Source organism: Mytilus edulis, chromosome 12 (genome assembly GCF_963676685.1).
Source record: "Mytilus edulis chromosome 12, xbMytEdul2.2, whole genome shotgun sequence".
NCBI classification, from domain to species: Eukaryota; Metazoa; Mollusca; class Bivalvia; order Mytilida; family Mytilidae; genus Mytilus; species Mytilus edulis.
Genome location: NC_092355.1, coordinates 31,606,559 through 31,616,447, shown reverse-complemented (window position 1 = coordinate 31,616,447; position 9,889 = coordinate 31,606,559). Strand labels below are relative to the sequence as shown.

Sequence of the window (9,889 nt, the reverse complement as noted above, 5' to 3'; positions counted from 1 at the left end):
TGGATATGATATATAACATAATGCCAGGCATGCAAGACAGAGGCGGATTTAGTAGGTTGTTCATGAAAAGGGGGAGGCCGGGGGCCCCCCTTTTGTGGTTGATTATTTACGGAACTTGTCACCGAAGCATGATGTCTGGAACGGGCATCTTAGGCAGTCAGGACCCCCTATTTATGAAAATTTAGTGTGTCCGCCACTGCAAGAGTATACATAAACACATCTTTTAATCTTTCTCTGAACTTGAAAACTACATTTGTTCACTTTGGTTTTAAAACTATATATAAGGTGCGATCTTTTCCCTTTTTTTAAAGTTTAATTTTTAGTTTTGTTTCTTTCACTTTTTTATTATAATTATTTGCTTTTTATTTGTTTATTCAGAGACATATAATACAATCTTGTATTATATATGTCTCTGGTTTATTATTTGTTTTTGTTAAGTTTTGCCGTTTTTATATTTTTGGGTTTTTATTTTCATGTATTCTTATTTTATTTTTTCATTTAAAAAAAATTTGATGGGGTGGTATTTTTATAATTATTTCATTTATTTAACATCAACTGAGCTTTTTATGATAACCTTATGTTAGGTTGACGTTGATGACATATTATCATATCCGTGATTTCCGGCAGTACATCTTCATCATCTGATAATATCATAATACCAGAGAAATATAAACTGATAATACAATAAAGTCCGTTTTACTTCATGGAAGACTATTTATACTTAATCGATCAAAATGGTCAAGTATATAAACAAACAAAAATAAGGAATTATAATTATGATATTAATAGTAAGCCTGAGTTCATAAAAATATTAACGTACATAAAAAAATGTTGATTTAAAAGAAAATCTTTAACGAGAACAAATTCTGTAAATATATAAAAGTCACACACACTACAATTAAAAAATTAAAGGAGTCAACTGAGTTATAATGGACAATATAACAGACCATTTTTTTTTTTTTTTTTTTTTTTTTGGAATGAGCAAGGACGTATAGCTAACATACGTCTAATATACGTCCTTGGAATGAGTTAAGCCTTCCAATTGATATTTTATAGTGTCTTCTATGTTGTGATGTTATACTTTTGTTTCAGAAAAGGGATAAGGTTTGGTACCATTTAAAAAACGTTTAAATCCGCTGCAAATGTTTGCACCTGTCCTAAGTCAGGAATCTGATGTACATAAGTTGTCGTCTGTTTATGTAGTTCATACGTGTTTCTCGTTTTTATATAGATTAGACCGTTGGTTTTCTCGTTTAAATGGTTTTACATTATTAATTTTATTATTTTGATAATTGCTTGCGTAACGTCCAGTGGCAATTATTTCATGCCTATTGAGGACCTAAATTTTACAAATACAAAATTATCTTCTAACTTGACTAGAATGTGTTATTCCGTTTATATATTATAATGAGGTAGGTTTAACTAAATTTCCAAACCAAATTTAATTGTTTAAAAAAAAAAAAAAAAAATTTGCTCGCTTCCCAAGTTGATCCATGGTTTAAAGTTCGTCATCTACTCCCTCCCCCCCCCCCCCCCCCCCCCCCCCCCCCCCCAATATTTTAAAGTTCTATTACCTGACTTGGGATACATTGTATAATTGTAAATAAGCATGTTAAATTGATGTGAAATAACAGATTTATTTTGCATTCAATGAAGGATAATATTACGTGTCCCCAGTTTGATGCTCTGATGCCTTTTCCGGTTTGTCTTTGATTAATGTCCTTTTTTTTTTAAATTTTTATTAGCTCTCAATTTTTGTATAAGATTTGAATTTTTAATATCTTTTTGTTAATTGTCATTGAAGAGATGCCTTTATTGTCGAAATGCACATCTGATGCAATGAAACATGCACATGCAGTGAATTTAGTGCACTATGGCGCCACATACGTGTTAATGTAACGTTGCATCGTTTGTTTTCTCTTATTTTTTAGTGTGATAAGACGTGTCACGGTACTTGTCTATCCCAAATTCATGTATTTGGTTTTGATGTTATATTTCAGTGTTATTCTCGTGGGATTTTGTCTGATGATTGGTCCGTTTCTGTGTGTGTTACATTTTAGTGTTGTGTCGTTGTCCTCCTCTTATATTTAATGCGTTTCCCTCGGTTTTAGTTTGTTTGTTACCCCGATTTTGTTTTTTGTCAGCCAAGGATTTATGAGTTTTGAACAGCGGTATACTACTGTTGTGCCTTGGTAGCCCTATGTAAATACCTAGATCCTCATCTAAAAGATCAATTCTAATTGGAATTTGCGTTGGGATAAAAAGTAGAAGCATTAATTCATTCAGCACACAGAAACCCTTTCATTTGATTCGTGCGTATTTTATCTATGACAACTTCTTGCCAATGAAATGTAAATAAACAAAGATGACCAAATGAGATTAAAACTTATAAAGTAAGGATTTCTGAAGCTACTTTAAGAAGTCACTGAACACAATTATTACTAAATTAGCTTCATACTATAGTCATAAATCGCCCCTTCAGTATACATTATAGACAAAGACTTGGACACCATCAAGTGGTCAGGAGTTAAGCCACTTTGACCATGATAATGTTATCAAAAGATAAACACTGCTTATCATAACCATCTTTTACTGTTTCTCCAATATAAATGTATAAATCATTTATTTTTGATAAATTTCGTGTAGATATATAAGTAACTCAGGTTATATGGTGACCTCCCGTCTTTTAAATACCTAAAACAAATCGTGTTTGTTTGTAAAAAATTAAAATTTGATGTCGCATAACATATTTACTTTAACCAACACATCTGAATTTATTTTTCTTATTCTTTATAGGGATTTTATCATTCAGGGGCCGTGTTATCGAAGCTGTCCTAGGACTAGGACGTGTCTTAGGATGGTCTTAGGACACGTCTTAGTCCTAAGTCAGGTTAACGAAGGTGTTCTAAAATAAGATATGTCCTAAATTTGGTCCTAAAGTTAGGATATATAAAGAGGTGTCTTAGGATAGTCCTAAAAGTTACGATGTCCTAAAACGAAATAAAAACAACAAATATGTCATAAACTCAATAATAGAACAATACTAACACAATATTTAACTATTATACTGTTATTAGCATTAAACTAATTACACAAAATATTTTTTTGATATTTGTAAACAATTTGATGCATAAAATACTTCCTGATATCAACAAAGTGCGTTTATAGACTAAGTATTCAGTTTGATTTTTTTTAATAATAAGCATATTACAAGAACTTTGTGTGTGTCTTCTATAACTTATTTGGTTCACATGTATAAATACATTGAGATGTTGCGGAGTCATTTGGGGAAGTTGCTTTTCTAACAAAAATCACTTGTCTATAGACATTTGTATTCTCTCCAAAAAGTATATATTTTACGATGTCACGGTATTACGCTTATCCTAAATAAATTGTGCTGCCCTTTTTGAAGCTTTAAAAATACTCTCATAAATATACAACATTTTTGCACTTGAACATATAATGCAATTATAATTTTAATGTGGAAAATAAGTGACTTCTCTTTTAACTAATCCTTATTCAATACAACAAATCAAATCGAGTGGACCTAATGACAACTTTTAAACAAAATCGTATACTAAAATTGCAGCACGAATATCGCATTTAACCAAGTTTTGTGATTATTTATTTTTATTTTTGACGTAAGAAATTCATTTATATCTGTTATCATATTTAATAACATAGCTTTTAGTATATTACATTAAAACGTATATTTTGCGTTTTAAATTGTTTTCCATATAAGAGTCATCCTCCCCCTTTACGTATATACTGAAATACAATAAAATAAAGGCCATTCACATCTCTACATACTTTTTTTTTGATTAGATAAATGTGTTAGGATGGTCTTAGCACCATCGTAGTTAGGACTGTCCTAAGATAGCTTTGTTTTACATTCTAAGACATGTCTCAGACACGTCCTCAGACCATCCCAAATAATGTCCTAAGACATATCTTAGGACAATCCTAGGATATTTTTATTGACACGGCCGCTGTCAATCTATTGTCGTAGGAGTATAATAAAAAGTGTGTGTCAAAATAATGGAACGATTCCCTCCTCACAATCCAAAACAACCCTGGGGTACCTAGCGTGTTGAGTTATTGTAACGAATTCAGTTTTTTTTTTAAAATAAATTTTCTTTAGTTTGATTTTTTTTTTGTATTTATCACATTATATATAAATTTCATCTTCACAATTGAAGTGGGGCGTCCGTTTGGCTGTGCGGGATGTATCAAGTTCGCAGTCACGTCCGGTCAGAAGGGGGACGTTAAATCCGATGCCACGTGTAAAGAGAGTGCCACGCTCTTTGCACGTTAAGAACCCTTGCAACAACTCTTTGAGGGGTCCGTAGGTAGCCTGTTGCAAGGCAAAATTTCTGTCCCTATCCAATATACCCTTATTTTCCAGTGGCAGTCCAAATTTCCCCGACCATCATCCCAGATGGCCTCTATTGTATCAACCTACCTATTGTATTTATTGTGAACTTGTTCTCGTCCTGAATATGCATGAAATATTTGCCACTGGACGTTAAGCAACCAACAATCAATCAATCATTCACAATTGTATTTCCTAATCTAAGATATTAAGATGTGCTTATTGATTTACCTTTCAGTAGGAAAACAAATAAAACAGCATAACTCGAATATCATTTTTCAAATATTTTTTATGCCCCACCTACAGTGCTACGATAGACTAGAGGGACATTATGTTTTCTGGTCTGCGCCTCCGTTAGTTCGTTCGTCCGTTCGTTCGTTGTACCGTTCGTTCGTTCGTCTGTGCGTCCGTTCGTCCTGCTTCAGGTTAAAGTTTTTGGTCAAGGTAGTTTTTGATGAAGTTGAAGTCCAATCAACTTGAAACTTAGTACACATGTTTCCTATGATATGATCTTTCTAATTTTAATGCCAAATTAAAGTATTGACCCTAATTTCACGGTCGGCTGAAAACCCTTCGTGCCCAAAAAGTAAAGAACAAACGAAACAAACAAACAAAAAAATAAAAATAAATAACAACAACCTCGCAAAAAAATCTGAGCTAAAGAAAATACAATGAAGCAACCAACATATATAATGCGTAGTAAACTTATTATCCATCGCTGGTTTATTTCACTTGATTTTTTGGCACAAAAAAGGGAAAATAATTAAAAGTATTCTTAAGTTCGATACTATTGTTATAATCTATTTCTCATGAATATCATTGGCTATTTGTGATAGAACCGGAACTGTCCGTGACTTTTCTGAATGAGTAAATACTTGTTCAGAGTGCTGCACTGAATTATAGTCTACTAACCCACTTATATAGGCATAATTATAGACAACCAAGTTTTTTTCTATTGTCCCCAGTATGGACAATTTCCGTATGGTTTTCAAAAATTACTGGATTCGTCAAATGTAGTAATTTGTTTCAAATGATTACAAATATGACAGAGCATAATATGATCATACTTTAATGACATACATATGTGTTTCGTCAGTTGTGAGTTGTTTATAAACCTGACTAACCGGAAATGAGGAAGACTTTATTCTTATGGTTGTACTTAACACGTATTACTGGCTATCGGTACTGAAGTTCCAATCGGTTAAACAGGCCAAATTCTGATCTACATGAATGCAAAATCATTGGATTGCAATGGCAATCGGAACCACAGACAAATAAAATTTGTGAATGGAAATGGGGAATATGCCAAAGAGACAACAACCCGACCATAGAAAAAACAACAACAGCAGAAGGTCACTCATGTACATTATAACAAAGGTAATTGTTTGATGACAATTTTATATAGTTAGTAATAGATTGTGTCGTCAAATCCAAGTGGTAAAATACTAGATTGCAATACCTGGATTTCTGCTGAAAAGGAGTTCGGCATTTTAATTAGGGACATCCAATTTGATAACCGATACATATCTTTGGCAGCAACCATTTGATTTTCTTGGGGGTGGGGCTATAGATTTTTTTTTGGGGAAAAAAGTTTGTTTCCAGTTTTTGGAGAGAAAAATAATTTGTTTTTGACCCTGAGAAAAAAAAATGATTGTTTCACCCTCAGCTGCCACTATCATGACTATATTTAATTCAGCGGCTTGAGATGAATCCTGCTTTGTAAGAAAACACACAATTTCTGATTTCAGTGTGCTTACAGTAATAATCTTCTGCAATGGGATAGACAAAAAATAAACCCGATTGGTCCCAACTTGGTCATGCTGGAGAAGCAGCTAATTACCCGCTATGAGTCAATCATAAACCTGTTATGATATCAGATAAATGGACGAGAGTGTGTTGTTAGCAATTTATTAGCTATGATATGACAAAAATAAGTTACTACTATATTTGATAGAATAAGTTGGATCCTGCTTAGTAAGTACTGTAGAACGGCGCACTGAACCTGTTTTTTTTCGCACTTAAGCACGCAATATAAAGACATTTCACAACATCGGTGACTCCGATTTTTTTTTCGCTTAAAACTTCGAAATAAGTATGACCTTTCTTCATGCAAAATTGATTAGTAGACTAAGTATAAATTTCTCTTTAATCTGAGCCATCTAGTCTATTTTCTGACCCCATACTGCTGTATGCTAATATAAGCGAAAGATTGGCATATTAAAAATTAAAGTCTTTGATTTGACCTGAACAGAAAAAAAACCCGATCTCTCAAATATGAGGCTAGCACGCTAACAACTACATCTCCAGATAAAATAGGAGTCCACCTTCAGACCGTCGCGTTTAGCTAGTATAAACAACGTCAAAAATGGACCATCGCACTTCAGCTTACCCACCAACACACTTGAGCGTAGACCATCGCACTTCAGCGTGACCATCGCTGTTCGGAGTATCATCGCAGTTCAGAGTCCTACGTATATAAATATATTGAACAGTTAAAAGATTATGTCAAAAGATGATACTGATCCACAATTAGCTTGAACTAATTGCTAATCGAACTTTTTTTTTACAAACAACTTTGCTTCAAAAATTGCTAGTATTATGTTGTACTGCAATATTTTGTTGAAATGAATCGCTGGACCAAACAATACTAATAAATAGTTTATGAGTCTCAAAGTGAAATATCGGGAACTATATTTAAACGACCAGGCAATTAAGACGATAAATTATATTTTTTTTATATTTTGCATGCTATTCTGGGTCCAATTTTCATAAGATATGTCATAAGATATATCGTAGGACACATTTTATGACTATCTTATTTCGTAACTACAATCCCGTTCCCTTTTTACGTGTGTGACCTACCGAATTAGACTATTTACCGGGTTTGTAATAACATGAACAACACGACGGGTGCCACTGTGACATGTGGAGCAGGAAATGCTAACCCTTACCGAGCAACTGAGACCACCCACCCGGTTTTTAGTAGTGTTCGTATTGCTTACGTATTTCTTTGATGTATTATTTACATATATTAAGGTCTTTCCACCTTTCCGTGTGGAAAGACCTATTGAATTTCTCCTGATTAAGGTCTTTCCCCCACGTGGGGAAAGACCTTACTGTTTTTAAGGTCTTTCCTCTACGCGAGGAAAGACCTAATTGTTTTTCTTCCAGCATTTTTTTATAAATAGCCTCTCCCCGTTTCTATTGCAGTTATCAAGACCAAATATGGACCATCGGTAGACCTCATCATGAAGTATTACCAGATGAGGCTGTGTATGATTTCATCATCCCCTTTAGAAGTTATTTCCCTTTTATTGTTTTTTTTTCGACATGGCCCCCCTCGTTGTTTTTGAAGATATCATGACCTTATTTAAACAATAGTTAGATCTCATCAAGATGTGTTACCATATATGAGGCTGCTAAGTATTTTATCATTCCCTATGAGAGTTATGTCCCCTTGAAGCAATTTCTTTCTTATGCATTTTTCTCAAAAAGTATTGAAGATAGAATAGATTTGAAAACGGCAACATCAAGACCTGTTGGCAATGTTTATAAACATATAAAATCATTTTGTTGTTAACCCTTATAAGGAGTAATTTCCCTTGAAAAAATATACACCATTTTTGAAAAATTGTATCTCGAGAACCGGAAGTCGTAAAGACTTGGGATCTACCCCAATAATCTTAAGTTCATGTGACCTTCAATTTGCACCCAAGGTCGAAGGTCACCGAGTGCAAAAAAAAAAATTACGCTGCAATATCAAGCTTGCATGCAATATCAAGCTTGCACATTAAGAAAACGATAAGAGTTTGCTGCATACTTACAGCGTATAAAAGGTTCCTCTTGACGAGCTCTACATTTTATACAGTGAGCTCAAAAGTGTCCGACTGTCTGTTCAAAAGTTACGATGGGATGATTCATAAAAGTATAAAATTGTGTGTATATCTTTTTAATGGTAACAGATATCAACCTATTATAAACTGCAAAAATGATCAGTAGTTTAAGACCTTCAATTTGAGGTCAATGTTAGGTCATGATGAAATTTAACCTTGACCTTCAAGGTGTATTATGACGTTGACCTTGTGACATTTGAAAGGTCAAGTGGTCCTTGAAATTGAGCTCAAGGTCATAGGTAAATTTATCGTTCTAGATTTTGACCTATGCTTTTTCCTCTTATATATACATGATAAAGCCATGGGTCTTTTGGCAAAAGGGTGCCAGCAATGTGACCTTGAAAAAGCCAACCGGAAGTGACCTTTTGTAAACCAGAAGTAGCCATTTTTTGTACTAATTTAATGTAAAAGTATATAGAACCATCTATTTTTGGAATCAGTGTCATCTAAATTATCAAAACATTCAGGAAGTAACATCTTTTAAACCGGAAGTAAAAAATGATCTCCCTTATTTATATCTTTTTGTATAGAAACCATATATTTTTGGAATCAGCATTCAATAAGCTGTCATTTGACGCTAAAATTGACATTAAAATTTTAATATTTTCATATAAAAAAGATCCTTACGGGTGGAAAGACCATCAATGGTTCTCTGAACAATAGGTTTTTGATCTTTTTTTATTTTTCTGTACATGAAATTACTTGAAAGAGAATTAAAATCTTAATTTATTGTTTGTTTCAATTTATATCTGTGTTTCTATTTATATATATTATAGAGTTCTAGAACTTATAGTTCCCATGATATATTATTATACATGAAGTGTTATTCAATTGTCAACACTTTTAAGATTTTGTACATCGAGTATTGAAAGGACTCAAATTCTCATAGTTTATCCATAACCATCAAAACATTCATCTAAATTATAAAGGAATGGGCTCGATAACAAGTAGCTTCGTTTCGTGTGTATTTTATTCTTGACGTCATCTAACTACTATCGAGTTAGGCCTCCGATGATCAATAAGCAATATAAACATAAAAATAGATATCAATAGAAAGAGAACTCGTGCAATTTGATATTTCTATTTCTGCTTAATTTCATATTGTAGATTGAAAATATATGTTTATCATCTTTTTTGTCGGGCCTGGGACTTTTGTCGCAGAAAACTCGGCATAGGGATAGTGATCTGGCGGCGGCGGCTACGGCGGCTTCGGCGTTAGCTAACTTCTTAAAAGCTTCATATTTTAGAAGGTGGAAGACCTGAATGCTTCATACTTTTTACACTATATGCCTCATGTTATGGAGTTTCCGTCAGTCACACGTCCAATGTTCTTGACCTCATTTTCATGGTTCAGTGACTACTTCAAAAAAGTTAGGATTTTTTGTAATTTTAAATTCTCTCTTATTATAAGTAATAGGATAAGTATATTTGGTATGTGCGTACCTTGCAAGGTCCTCATGCATGTCAGACAGTTTTCACTTGACCTCGATCTCATTTGATGGATCAGTGAACAAGGTTAAGTTTTGGTGATGATACTATAAGCAATAGATCTAGACTTAAGTATATTCGGTGTATGGAAGGACTGTACGGTGTACATGTCCAACTGGCAGGTGTCATCTGACCT

General features: G+C 33.4%; 1 protein-coding gene across 1 annotated transcript in view; it reads left to right on the top strand.

Annotated features, from left to right (window-relative positions):
- The window catches only part of LOC139498250 (protein odd-skipped-related 2-like), a 47,576-nt gene that overhangs the window by 14,472 nt on the left and 23,215 nt on the right, over nucleotides 1–9,889 (top strand). The window lies entirely within an intron of this gene.